Source organism: Medicago sativa, chromosome 2 (assembly GCF_051527215.1).
Source record: "Medicago sativa cultivar Bolivia chromosome 2, Bolivia_mono, whole genome shotgun sequence".
Taxonomy (NCBI): domain Eukaryota; kingdom Viridiplantae; phylum Streptophyta; class Magnoliopsida; order Fabales; family Fabaceae; genus Medicago; species Medicago sativa.
Genome location: NC_140750.1, coordinates 57,323,834 through 57,340,143, shown reverse-complemented (window position 1 = coordinate 57,340,143; position 16,310 = coordinate 57,323,834).

Sequence of the window (16,310 nt, the reverse complement as noted above, 5' to 3'; positions counted from 1 at the left end):
CATCAAGCCCCCAACATAATTGAGCAAAAACTCCAGGGCATCAAGCTCTCAACATAATTGAGCAAAAGCTCCAGGGCATCAAGCCCTCAACTTGAATGAGTATGCAATGGACTCAACATCTTACAACTTGAACTTCTTAAACAACTTATATGATTCCAATAATTTGGACGGCTTCTTACGACTTCACAACTTAGACCGACACTTACAACTTTAATAAGATCAACAACAATATATGCAGCACTTATAAAGTCACATCATATCAACATCATAACTTAACAGTATCAAATGATAACAATAGAATCTTAAGCATCGCATCAACATAAGCATCATAATAACACATATAGTGCATAAATATCAATATCACATCTTTATATAACCCATCTTTAAATCACACATCTTCAAATAACACATTTTTAAATCAGACAACTTCAAATAACACATCTTTAAATAACACATCTTTACACATCATAACATTATAATGTTCTAAACATTATAGAAATAGACAACAACTAAATATCAATATCAGTAAAAAGAATTTTATAATTTTAAAAAAATAGGAATCAATTTATTTGCACATCATTTGGAATAGCACGGCAGTGACAATCCATATATATACATGAAACATGGTTATAATTAAATTATATTTTAAATTAAATACACACAAATGGATTTGGATTTAATATAGGCAAGAAGAAATCCATCAACTTTGTTTGAACAACAACAGTTCCGTGTTATTGATTCTATAGTCACTTGTCCTAATTTGATATTATGATCTCAGCAATTGAATTTATACTAATCCTAGAAGATAAGAATTTGAATAAAAAAAAATAAAGAAAATAAGCTAAAAACAATTCAGCTACAATTGATACCGAAGGCTACAAAGCATATATATGAAATCGATGCCTCCAGTGCATATGTATATATAACCGAATCATATTACAGAAGAAACTAATCATGTCAATTTCATTTATTATGCCGAAACCGAATTCATTCTCATAAAATCTCTAATTTGAAAGAGCTAGGTTTCATCAAACTAAGTGATACTTTATAAAAGAACATGAAAAACAATGGAAAACAAAACCCTCCACTACCCATATGATCATACAACCCCTATGATGAATAGAGACTCCCCCCTTACAAACTCATCCTAAAGCATGTTAGATGCAATCTAATGATTCACAAACCTAATATCAGTGAAAGATAGTCTCACCCTTACCTTAGAATGTTTTTCTGAAATCAAAAGCAGCGTTCTTCGTTCCTAGGGTTCTCTCTCTCTGAATTCTCCTCTTTCTCCTCTTTCTCCAAAAGCGGTTTAATGTAAAAACTCAACTCTTTCTAACCTAAGCTTCCTTATTTATAATACTAATCACTCTTCCTTAATCTATTTAGGCCCAATAACTTATTTCTATTCTAACCTCCAATTCTACTTACACTAATAATTCTCATATTCTAATAAATAATAGAATAAAGTCACTTAATAAAATACCAACACCTCACATATTTAAAATAAATCACATAAATAGACTCTAACTTAATAAAAAAAATAATTAAATATCAAAGTGGACGTTACACTGGACGGTCAAAATCCACTAGTGAGGCTTTGATACAATGATGTATAGGACATGCACATGTCATGGTCCGACCGTGAGTGAGTTACTAAGTGCACCAGGGTCCAGTGAAGGATATGGGGTCTTGGCCTGTTTGTGTCTTTTGATATTACTTGTAAGCGGGGATTTTTTAGGGAGTGTTACATTTGGTGCCTTGAAAGTTAAAAAAGTTTTCGCGCAAGGATAGGGACAAGGGAGAAAGTCTCCAAAGAAACGTGAATTGGATCTTACTCCCTCATCCTGTGGGCACGGGCAGTGGCGGAGCCAGAAAAAAAAAGTTAGGGTGGGCCACTAAAATTAACCGTTGAAAAATTGTATAAAGTCTCGCAAAATAAACCTATAGTTGAATTATTTAAATTTTTTGGGTGGACCACTACACAACTTTGCGGAAATTTGGATCAGCCGAAACCTAAAACCGACACAAAATTGTATAAAATCTCACAAAATAGACCTATGATCGTTAATTTTTTAATTTTTCGGGATGGGCCGTGGCCCATCCTGTAACACCCTATTTCTAATAAGCGGTAAAACGCGCGAATATACTAACATATTCTAGAAATAGATGTTACGTCTTCGAATAAACCACAAATCATACATGCATAAATATCATGCTACACAACATAGCAGCGGAACGACATATAATTCATAAACATATCTGGATCTTCAAACTAAATACAACTGTATCCTTCAAATCTCAAATAACAGAATATCTCAACAACTCCAAAATACAAAGTCAAATAACAACATGCAAAGACTATCCTAGATCAGAGCCCTAATCTAGACACTTGCATGAAAAAGAGGAACTCCACTCCTCGGCACCAACAAGCACAACTAAGCATCCTGCACTCCATCTACCCGTCCATACGGAAAGGTAGGTGGTAAACCACTGAGGGTTAGCATTACATCATCATAATCCAGTTAAAATTAATCAAGAAACTTTGAGAATGAAAGATACATTTAAGAACGATGGATAACAAACCATACACGTATTCACAAGTATTCTTAACATTCACATCATTCAATATCAACATCTCAAATTCATACCCACAAGTGTAACATACACACATCACAAAATCAACCATCTTAATCAACAATTAACAAATTCAATCATCAACTCAAATGCATTTCAATTCACCAACAAGTATGCAATGGCTCTAGACTCATCTAGATGCATGTGGTACCAATTCTCCTCAAGGTCGTCACCCATGATGCAACAAAAACATCATTATCAACGGCTATAGTCAACGGCAATATGGATATAACATCCGACACGACATATGATGCATGAACATATGACTCAATTCACTATGCATATGTTCACAACAATTCAACGGCTATAATCAACGGCTATAAGTCAACGGCTATAATCATCATTCAACTATATCATATAGTTCATATCTCCACATAGTTCCTTACATTCCAAATAAAAAAACAATTACAACATATGATCACAAACATCATATTAATCACCTAACAACCATTCATACATCATCTCATAATCATATCAATCTAATCATAGAGGGTTCATAAGCAATTGGCCTTCAATGATCATTTTCAATCAAGTTCGTCTCAAAAATCACAATATTGAAAATAATTGAGCACCTAAGCCAAAACCAAGTAAACGAGTTCAATTGCCTATGCCATGTATCCTCTCAAGTCACACATATGTGCAGTAGAGATTACATAAGCATTTCATCGGCCAAATACGATGAATTCATAAAAATCACAAAGTTCGTCTCACCGAAACACTTTTCAAGAAATTTTCCATTTTCTAAGTAAAACAAGTTAAATCCCTCACATCATAGTTTAAATACTACTAAACACCTTAATTGAACTCATAAAATATAAGTTTGAAAGTTTGGAAACAATCCATAAGGTTTGGGTCGACTTAGAAAAAGTTATGCGGATTTTTCGTAAAATTTCACCAAGACCACCTTGGAGTATTTGCCTCATAACTCAAAAACCAAGAATCATTTTCAAGTCAAACCAAAGCCATTGGAAAGCTAACAAAATTATCTACAACTTTCATGTTTACACCGAAAACCAATTCAAAACAGAAACGAGGGAAAAGGACGCAAGAATGCGAAACAGGGGATGCTGCCACTGTGCAGCTCGCCGTGGCGAGTAAATCTACTCGCGAGGCGAGTAAGCATCACCAAAAGCACCTCCTGCTCGCCTCCAACTCGCCTCCCACTCGCTGTGGCGAGTTGGGACAGTCCTGTTACGAGAAAAACTCACTTTTTCACCCCAAAACCCCAATTTTGACTTCCCAAAGCTCAAATTTGATCCCAAAGTTTGTTTAAACATTTCTAAACATGAAAAGACACCCAATTCCATATATAATTTGCCCCAAAACATTCTCCTAACAAAAATCACCATTTGACCCATTTTCATCAAACTTCAAACAAAACAACACAAAGTCATATCAAATTCTCCAATTATGATTACCCAATGTTTTAATCATCAACAACAACATCTATCAACAACAACAACAGCTAAACATCATGAATTCACCAACAATTCATCACAACAACATCTCATATCACCATTTTTGGGAAAAAATGCAAAGTATACATATAACCACAACTTAAGCATGTAATTTCATCATCAACAACTCAATTAACATTCAAATTACATACTCAAACATTGCATCAAAACATGAACACGAATTTGAAAGCAGTTAGGTTCAATTCAACAATTTCACAAAAATGGGTAAAGAGAAAAAGATGTGAATTATGGTTGAAATCTAACCCTCTTACCTCTAACACCAAGATTCTCTAACCCAAGCTTCAATTTAGCTCCTAGATGATGAATCCCCTCTTTGCCTTCTAACCCTTGTTGTTGTTCTTCTCTCTAGCCTCTATCTCTTATCTTCTCAAATGAAAAATGAAATGAAAATGTTGTAACCCTATCTCTTCTCACTAACATTAGTTTATAAAGGCTCACTTAATGGGCTTATCTCACAAACCTTAATGGGCCTAACCCATTTCTAATTCAACCTTAAAAATGTTACTACTCACCTACCGGTAAAATATAACACTAACGGTCACTTAACGGTAATTAAAATAATTACTACACCCTTTCTAGTAACTTGGTAAAATAATAACTTCCACTAAACACTAAAAAAATAACTTTCTGCAAAATTACAAAATTGCCACTGCCCTCAAAATGACCAAAATGCCCCTAAGTCCAAAATGACTAAAATACCCTTCTAACACCGAATTCTACGATTCCCAACCAAAAATACACACAGAGGCAAATAATCACATAAGAGCACATATAACACACATAAATAAATAATAAAATAAAACTAGCGAAAATCGGGCTGTTACACATCCTAGCCCATGAAGGGCTCCGCCACCGGGCACCAGTCTCCAAACATTTTATTAAAAAAACTTTTATAAGTGTATTCTTTTTTTTTTTGAGAGGTTTTATAAGTGTATTCTAATACTCTATAAGTTGTATTTATTTGTATTTTCAAATTATATATGCTTATAAATTTTGGGTTTATGTGATGTTTATTTTTGTTAGATGGCTCACCATTATATTTTAATTTTTTATTTATTTTATGATTAAACTTTAATTTTTGTACTTTTATTTTGGTTGAAAATAATACAAATTTGATACTATATATCTGCATTGCAAAATTCACTATTGGATTAAAAGTTGTTATGATATAGATCATGTGTCAACTCTCCAGTTTCTAACGGAATGAGTCCTAGTAATTTAATATTAATCAAAAATCATTTGATATGTCAATGATATACATCAAAATTAACTTATTTGATAAAAGTTTATAAGACATTAATTTTGATATATCTCATTGAAATATCAAGTGATTTCAAATTAATATTATACTTAAGGTGTTAGTTCAATGATAAAGGTTTCAAAGTTCGAATTTCCTCAGAAACGGGCGTAAAATGACATTCGAGTGCAGTGGTCCATGATGATGAGCATGTTTGCGGCTTGGAATGTATGCGGTTTCGATAACTCGGGCTCGAAAATTGCCTTAAGGAACAAAATAAAATATTTGTCTCAAAAGCATGTGCTAATTTTTTTTCTTCTGAACCTATGATTAATTTTGTGCACGTTCCTTCTTGGTATTGCCATGGTATTGGAGTCATGAAATTTTGTACTAATGATAGAGGAAATTTGTTGCCGAGCCTTTGGGCTCTTTGGGGCTCGTTGGTGCCGGTTTTGCTTCGAAACCGTTGGTATAATGCTTGTTCTCTTGGAATTCAGATTATTTCCTCTCATATTTTCCATGAAAGTAATTGTTGTGCGGATAAGTTAGCTAATATGGGACACTCGGTTCATGGGGCTGTGTGGTTGTCGGTTTTACCTCCTGACTTGTTGGCGGAATTTTATTTGGACCGTTGTGGTATGCCTTGTTATATGTTTCCTTAGGCAGTTGTTTTCTTTCTGTTTTTGTATTTTCTTCTACTTTTTTTTTCTGAGGGTTTTGGTTTAGTCCCCCCTCTTGTATCTTTTTCCCCTTTTTTAATAATATTTTGAGTTTGGCAGTAGATGATGGGGTTCATCAGATTGCCAACTTAGTTGGGATGTCGTTGCTTCCCCTTGATACCTGTCATTTCTTCTGGTTTAGCGAAAAAAATAAAAATAAGTGGGACCCAAAAAGCATGAACTCATAAATAAAAATAAATGTTTAAACATCAATTACAATTGTATCCTTTAGTTTGTTCTTTTTCAAAAAAAATAACATAAGGGTTTTTTTCGTCTAAAACAAAAGGTACATCTTACTAAAATAGACCTTCATAAAAATGAACGGGTCTACTGTAGCAAACCTATATATATATATATATATATATATATATATATATATATATATATATATATATTTACTTTTTTTTGTTACAAAAGGTATGACATAATTCTTTTTTAAAAAACATAATATAAAATATTTTGATAAGAAAATAACAAATCCTTTAGAAATTAGTGGGGATTATAGGAATTAGTGAAGTCATTCTAGCTAAAGAGTGAACGATATCATTAATTAACCAATCTCCTAACAAATAAGTGTTTTGAATTGTACTCATTAATTAACCAATCTCCTAACAAATAAGTTTTTTGAATTTTACTGGGGGAGTTCCGTTAATTGGTGTTTGAGATTGAAAACACGGTTTGGGACTGTTTTTTCTATTGTAGTGTAATTTTAGGAGATGCCTCTAAAACCCCTTTATATTCAATTTAATTTTTCTTTCTTTCATCAACGAAGCATTTGCTTAGTTAATTTTACTTCCTATTCTTTCCCTTCATCAAAATGGAGTGAATGATTTTCATTTTAAAATCTCATTTTTTTTACTAAACATTATTTGGTGTTTTTGAAACAAGGAATGAGTAGTTGGAGTTCACATTTTGATTTTAATTTTCCCTTCCATATCCTTTTTTCAACCTATTTATTATTTAGTAGTTACTAATTCCCTGGTCTGCAAATGCATTCTTTTAAAGTGAAATATTTTGCAAGAACTGTACAATATTTTGCAAGAACTTTTGGATAGCACAAAGTTTTGAAGCTCTCCTATTTTTATGTGTTCTTTTTCAATGTATATGACCCATGCATTAGCGGGTAAACGATCCAGTTAACCAATCTCATAACAAACACTACTTGAGAATTTTGATAAGTAGGTCTACAATAAATAACTAAACCCATAAATATAGTTCCAAGAACGCAATGTCTTGATGCTGATTTGGATAGCATATGAAGCAATAGATTGTTGAACTTGAAGTTGATCATTATCCCCTTGTTTATTATTTCCTATACCAAACTAAAATTGCACAAGAAAGAATTTGTTGCACAAATTCATTTTCACTTTCTCATGAGTCATGTGCAAGTGTTTGGAAACTGTACTCCCTTCAATTTAACTCTCTTCCTAATAGACAACTCATCATAAGCAAATTTAATTTTATGGGACATTTCCAAATCATCATCCAATACTAAATAACATGTTGTGCCAGGGGAAATTAAAATGCCAATTAAAATATGATACGTTATAATTTTGAAATAAAAAATAACACATACTTTTACGATTTAAATATTATATGTTAAATAGATGCAATGATGAGTTAGTGATAAAAGTAGGATTAATCTTAAAGATGCAATTATGATTCAGTGCTTAGAGAAGATAATGATGATAATATGAGATAACGACAAGATGATAGGACAAATGATCAGTTTAGTTCATAGTCCCTCCGTCTCTCAATAGATGACCTAGTTGACTCCGACACACGTACCAATGCATATGTTTTATCTTTGATATCTTCAATTCTCTACCAAAAAAATTATGAAATTTAATATTTTAAAAATATTCATCGAGACGAATCCAACAACATCCTACATGATATTATTTATCTTTGTGAATTAGTAAAAAAATATGGTCAAAGTATGTCAAGTCAATGATGTATATTGTCAACTAGGTCATCTATTGAGGGACGGAGGGAGTAATATCATAACATCATAGTAATAAAATGACATGGTACTAAAATCATCATCATAGTACTAAAATGACATGATTAACGATGATGTTATAATGAGACATCCATGACTCTTGCCGATGAGTGCCTCTCGGACACTCTTTAAACATTTAAAAACAAACAATTACTCTAATCTCGTCTTATTATAAGAGAAATTTGTGTCAACATAAATTGATTTATTTGGTTAAAAAATTGAACCAGACACATCAACTTTTGTTGACTAAAATGTCTTTTTATTAATAGGATTGAAGAGAGTGTTCTCTAAAAACGTTAAATATTTTGATTTCCAATGCATTGAATACACGTATTTTCACAAATACTTATCATCTATGATTCTTAAAGAGTGTGTCAGAGACACTCGTTAGTATTTGTCATGTTATTATACATAAAGTATGTTGGTTTTAATATTGGGTCTTGCTAACGAGTGTCTCATGACACTCTTTTAAGAATTTGAAAATAAGAAATTATTCCATTAAAAAATGAAATATTTCAATTTACAACAATACGTTGATTATCCTTCAAAAAAACAATACATTGATTATACACATTAAAGTCAAATACATCACACCTATCTTTAAATTTAATTTTGTATCACCATGATCATTTACATATTTCAATATTGAATTGGTCTTTTAACTCATACAACACTTGTATTGTTGCATTTTTAATCCAACCTTGTTGCATAGTGTTACGTGACAAGTTAAAATCAACAAAATAAATTATTAAAATTTAAAAAAAATCTCAATATTCTCTATTTTCTCCATCATCTTCTTCACAATTTTCGTCATCTTCATCAAATTCAAAATAAAAATTCCAAATTAATTCCTTTGATCAACCTTCATCCTTTTCATCTACACCGTCTTCTTTAAAATATGAATCTAAACAATCCTAATTTAAAACAAGGTCATGCTAACGAGTGCTTTATTGACACTTGTTAAGAAATTTAAAAAAGAAAATATTATCTTAAAATTGTGTATTCTATCTACTTTTTATAAGTTGAAAAAGAGACAATTTTTATATAAATTTTGTCTTTTCTTTCTATTTGTAATTCTTTAACAAGTGTTCGAGAGACATTTGTTAGCATTTCCCTTTAAAATGTTTAGCGTTTAAAGAAAAATCCAGAAAAGTAATAACCAAAACCTAGTAAAAAAAAAAAAAAACAATGACTGAAATTTGTTCTACTTGTATTGATTTTGTCCAACCATGTTCATAATCTCCTTTTCCATTCTCACCTTCCACTTTTTCTTTTGCATTTTCCACATTAAATCTCAAATGGATTCTTTCAATAAATGGATCTGAGAAATAAATGATCAATTATTTAAGTGATGTTCTTAAGAATAGGGTAGAAAAGAAAAATATGATGAAATTAATATTTATTTTTTGCATTAAGTGAGGTGGAAAAAGAAGAAAAATAGGATGAAAAGAAAAAAGTCATCTAATCAATTTAGAAAGATAGTGAATAGGAGGACCCAAGTGAGGAAAAAAGTAGGAAGACCCAATCATGGAGGTAGAAATAAATGAAGATATTAGTAAGGAAGATGAGAAGCCTAAGAAACATGAGAACTCAGAAAATAATGAAGGGAAGAAGAAAGACGAGGAGCATAAAAGTTTCCAGCAACCACTCAAGGTACTAGCAAAACTTAAAGTCGAAATGCTATGAAGCGCTGATACCTGACACGATACAGATACGATATCGATACAGTGATATGAGAAATTTTTCACAACACCCGATACGAAACGGCCTCGATACGTTATTAAAAAAAATTAAATTTAAAATTAATAGTATAAGTACACAATGTATAAACATAACTAAAAATGATAATAAACAAACATTAATATTAATGAAAATGATCAAAACAAGTGACAAATACATTTTTTTCTGCACAAATTAGAATATAGCTAAACATCATTAGTATCATCCAAAAAGAACATCATTAGTACTATAAAAAAAGAACACCATTGTCTAATGTTGACTACTTAATAGTTAACACTAATTGAGATTGAAAACAAACAATTTAAAAACAAACAATTTTTTCCCAATTAGAGAGAAGAAGGGAAGATGATATTAAAGGGAGAAGAACAAAAGAAACATAACAAAGAGAGAGGGCAAACAAAGTATAACACACCGGAGGTGTTGATGGGAGCAACGATGATGCTAATGTTTAGATTGAGTTTTCCCAATTAGAGAGAAGAAGAGAAGACGATATTAAAGGGAGAAGAACAAAAGAAACATAACAAAGAGAGAGGGGAAACAAAGTATAACACATCAGAGGTGTTGATGGGGGCAACGATGATGCTAATGTTGAGATTGAGTTAATCGGTGGAAATTGTTAGAAGAGGGAATAGCTATCGCTTAATGGTGACGAGGAAGCCTATTTTTTTGGGTTAGAAGTTACAATATGTTTTTTATTTTTTAAGAAATATGTACTTTTATTTTCTCATTCATTTATTATTATTTTTTTTAAAGAAATATGCAAGAGAGAAGTATGGGTGTCGGAGTATTTCTTATACATTATTTTTTTAATGAATCATTTGTCTCTTATAAAAAGGTTCAAAGTTTAAATTTTTTAAAAAATCAAGTAAATAATAATTATTTTTTTAATGACATATAGAAATAAATTAGTAAATCTCTTTGGCGAGGCCATACAAAAGAATCTCCACTAAGGATGTAAATGGATATCCACGGATACGGATAGTCTGACATCTATGTCCCCTCCATTGAATAAATATGAAATTCGTACCCTATCCATATCCGTGCGGATATCCGTTTTGCGGTTAATCCACGGATTTTGAAGTATCACAAGTTTATACAGATATCCATGGATAACATTTATAAAAGAGAAAATTGCATTTACCTCCCTTGAGGTTTTATCAAAAGACTTTGGCCAAATACCTCCCTGGGTCCTTTAAGTTTCACATTTGTAACAGATAGGTCCTTTAAGTTTCAAAGGTTACAGATAGGTCCTTTAAGTTTCTAAGGTTTCAGATAGCTCCTTTAAGTTTCGAGTTTGTTTCAGATAGGTCCTTTCTATCAACCTCCGTTAAGGACCTATCTGAAACCTTAGAAACTTAAAGGACCTATCTGTAACCTTTGAAACTTAAAGGACCTATCTGTTACAAACGTGAAACTTAAAAGACCCAGGGAGGTATTTGGCCAAAGACTTTCATCCCCTCTAGTTTCAAAAAAACATTTACCTCCCTCATGTTTATTAGCCACCGTTAACAAACTTTCCAACTTCCTTTCTTGCCACCTCTAAGATTGAAACCCATTCCCAACTTCCATTCAAGTAAACAAAACAAAGTTCATGATATTTCCCCAAATCAAGCATTGCAACACGATAAAAAAAGATAGTATTTTTAAATTGGTAGATTCATAAATCAATGAGTCAAAAGAAATCAATTAATTGAAAAAAGATTGCCATCAACCCATTTTGCTGCAAATGCTTCGTGTACCAATGGTACTGTATTGTACGCACTGTCATCTTCATTGTGTTTTAGTTACATTTTTTTTAGTCATACTTTCATTCAAAATTTATAGATTCATCTTTTTATTGGTTGAATTGCATGTTTCCCAAATCAATTTAATAAACAACTTCAATTGTTAAAACTTATACTGAAATGAAGTTGATAAATGACCATTACATCCACATTCACATTAGGAAAAAAGTGTTAGTTGATAAAAAAAATTGATTTTAGTTTAATTAAAAATTTAGGAAAAAAATCTGAGAAGCTTGAATTACATAGGAATATTTTTGTAAAAAGAATTATTAATGCTTGTAAAATTTTAAAAAGTGTCTTATTTAGGAGACATTAAAATTTAAAAAGTGAGTACCTCAAGTTGCTCTTCCAATCTCTTTTGAACTAAAATTGATTTTTTTTTCTTCAGATTATATGATTTTCAAAATTTAATTTTCATATTGTAATTGGATTTTAAAAAATATATATCCAGATTTTTAAAAGTTTAAATATTTTCCAATTTTTTATTTTGCAAAAAAATCTAAACTTTTTTATTTTGAAAATTAAATTCTAGTATTTTTAAATATCTTCTAAATTTCGAAAAAATCCGAACTTTTTCTAATTTTTTAAATTTCAAAAAAAATTCTAAATGTCTTTTCTTTTATTTTTCGAAAAAAATAATCTGATTTTTTGTTATTTTTAAAATTTTTTAAAAAAAATCAATCTTTTATTTTTTAAAAAAATAATCTGATTTTTTGTTATTTTTAAAAGATTTTCAGTTTTTAATGTTTTTTTATTATTAAAATGATTTAATGATGTGGTATGTATATACACACATGTCAGGCGATTTTTTTTTTCCAGATTTTTGTTTTCATTCTTATTAATTTTCCCAATTTTTTTAAATTTTTTTAGTATTTTTTTCATTATTTTCGATTTTTATTAATTTCCCTCTTTTTTTTAATTTTTTCAAAACAAAAAAATGGAAAAAAAAAAGAAAATGAATTAAAAAAATAAAAAATAAGCTTAATAGCACTTTTGGCCCCCCTATGATTGCAAAAGTTGCGATTTTGGCCCCCCACATAAGTGATGTGGATGCCATGTCAGCGTGGACCAAGTCAAAATTGACCCTGGGGGCCAAAAGTGCAACGAAACCGAAACATAAGGGGCGGTTTTGTAGTTTTTAAACATAGGGGGCCAAAATCGCAATTTTTTCAAACATAGGGGGCCAAAAGTGCTATTAAGCCTTCTTTATAACTTATGATAGTCCTCAAATTGGTCGTATAGAGGAAATGTGGGAAGAGCTTTGTTAGTTCAATGCTACAATTTTATGCTCCATGGTGTCTGGTTGGGGATTATAACACGATTCTCTTCGACCAAGAGAAAATGGGTGGTGCTTATGCTAGTCGTCACTGTTGTCAGGCTTTTGAAAATTGCATTTATGACTACAATCTTCTTGACTTTGCATATGCAATATCCAATTTCACTTGGAATCGCGGTCGAGTTTTTGAAAGACTTGGTCGTGTTCTTTGCAACCCTCATTGGCAATATATCTTCTCACATAGTAAAGTTACTCATCTTCCTCTTCCAACTTAATTCTGATCATTGTGGATTTTGGATTCAGATGACAGGTGACGGTCAAAGTAAGAATAAACCTTTCAAGTTCTCGGCACCATGGCGTGATCATCGGGATTTCAAACACCATGTATCTAACTCTTGGCATAATTTAGATAACTGGTTAGAAAATATTAGTAATACTTCTACTAAGTTGTGTAGTCGAATATAAATGTGTTTGGTAATATTTTCAAGATGAAAGAAAGAATTCTTAGGAGACTTGATATATTAGTAACATGCTTAAGTGGAATTTCATTACAGATACACTTATGAAGCATAAAGTTCCTTAACATATCATTTTCTTAATTATTATGTGTATTTTATCTTCTAGCATGTCCCGTAATTGGAATGGCACCAGAACTGATTCATATGGATCTTCTCGAGGACTGAGGCAAGGAGATCCAATTTCACCTGATTTAGTTATGCTTGCTCTAGAAAGAATGGGTCATAGAATCCATGATTTGTTGAACAATGGATCTTAGCTAAGTTTTGGTAGAATCCATGATTTGTTGAACAATGATATCTCATATGATGTTTGAAGGTGACTTAATCATGATTGTCGAAGCTACGATCGATCAAGCTTATCTTATCTATATTGTTTTGGATGATTTTTGCAATAAATTTGGTCAAAAGATAAATTTGCACAAGTCCAAACTTTTCTAAGTCCAAAGTCCAATCTTCCTTGACAAATATCCCTGGCCACACAATGCAAACTTGCAACATCAATTTGAGACGAGATTGAATGTATTTCTAGGAACCTTATATAGGGTTCTAATAATGATTAGAGAAACTGTCGCCTAATGGCTTGGCATAGAATGCCTACCCAAAGACAAGGGTGGGGGCTCAGATTCAAGAATATGTGAATTATTAACCAATCATATATATGCTTAAATTATCTTGGAAACGTTTCTAACCCTAAAAAACTTTTGGATTAGAGTAATGAAAACAAAATATTATTTTGGTGTGCTTGCTCTACCTGAGATCGAATTGAAATCTAATTGTTCAAATATTCGGCTTTGGACTTATCAAAATAGATAGTCTTGGAGGAAATAAATATTGTCATTGTAGATGAATTTTCTAGATTCACATGGGTTATTTTGCTTCAAACAAAGAATTTAGAATGAGAAAGATCTATAGATCATTTCAGTGAGAAATGATCATGGAGAAGAATTTTAAAATGAATGCTTCAAGACATTTTTTTATGAGAATGATATCTCTATAATTTTTCTGTCCAAGAACACATCAATAAAATGAAGTTAAAAAAAAAAATATAACATTGCAAGAAATGGCTAGAACTGTTTTAAATGAGGCCAATGTTGAAAAATACTTTTGGTCTGAAACCATCATCATTTCTTGCTATATTCGGAGTAGTTCTATTAGAAAGATTTTTTAACAAAACTTCATTCGAACTTTGAAAAAATAGAAAACCAAATATTTCTTATTGCCATATTTTTGGGTGTTATTCTTATATCATTAATCAGGATTGGGATTTGGTGCTGTAACTTTTCCCGCAGTTTTAATGTAAGCCGTTGGATGAAATTGTGCCACAAGACTTCCCAATGTTGTAATCTAATCCAATGACTTAAATGAAAAACAGCGTGTAACTGCGTTATTTTTGAACAGCAGCAAATCCTGATCCCATTAATCACAAGGACAACCTTGGAAAATTTGACTCAAGGTCAGACAAGGGAATCTTCCTTGGCTACTCTACTACCACAAAGGAAGAATGCATGCATATCAAGTTCGATGAGCTTGAAGAACTTGAGAAGCATAAAACATATGAAGATGATAAGATACTTGAGACACAACCAATCTTTGAGAAAGTATATGAGGAACATCTACTCAATCTCAGAGTCCTCCTAAAAGTTGGAGGTTAGTGGGTTATCATCCACATAATCACATGATTAAGAGTCCTAATGATAAGGATCGACCAGAAAAACCTTTAGAGAAAAGTCAAACATGTCTATGATATCTCAAATAGAACCAAAATTCATAGATGAAGCTATTACTTTATATGTTATTAATCAAATTTACTATTTAAAAAAAGAAACAAGTAGATCCACAATTTCGCTAATGGGAAGAATAATCTTCTTAATTATGAGTCGTTCATACCTATATTGATATTTTTTTTTTGAAGGAACCTATATTGATATATGTCTAGTGGTAAAACATTTGTTGCATAAATTAGATCATATACTACCATATTATATGAATGAATGGGATTTTAAGATAAGTAAGGGAAAAGGCCACGTGGATTTAATGTGTGCATACAAAAATAGGCATGTAATTAGATGCATTGTGTTTGTAGCCTTCTACATTAATTTGTAATAGGAGCGTGCGAATTTGTGCATGTGTGTTTGCCTTATATAAATCCAACAAGAGGAGACTGACCATAGCATTGCTCATCCAACAATATGACTTGTTTATTTTAAAAACTGATATAAATATAACTAAATAGTATTCATAGAACATATGAAAATTCAAGATACAAAACTATCAAATTAAAATCCATACAAAGCAAGCAAACGAAAAATACTAACATAAGTCTAATAGCAACTTCGAGAGGTTTAAACCCATGAGTAATAAAAACCAAAACACTTCAGTTTTTCATCAAGCGGTTTATTTTAGGGTTCGGACCCAATCATCAAAGCTACTATTATGAAATAATAGAAGAGCAAAATAAATCTTCATTATTGTGAAATGAGAGTGATACAAGAGTATATATAGACCTAATAGTTGTACTACACAATCTGGAAATGTACTACACTAAGATGATGTACTACACTAAGATAATGAAGTACAATGGTAAGATTACTTGCATAGCAAGTTACTATTATTCTCTATATTATTCTTCTCTCCATGCTGTTGTAATAGCCCCCCACAAGTTGGAGGGTGATAAATGTCTATCATCTCCAACTTGGACAACAAAGTGTTGAATGGTTGAGGAAGAAGTGCCTTAGTAAAAAAATCAGCAAGCTGGTCTTTGGAAGAGATAGGTAGCAGTTTGAGAATGTTGGCCTGCAGTTTCTCTCGTACAATATGACAATCTATCTCTAAATGCTTAGTGCGTTCATGAAACACAGGATTAGCAGCAATGTGAAGCGCACTCTGATTATCACAGTAGATAACAGGAGTTTTGGAACA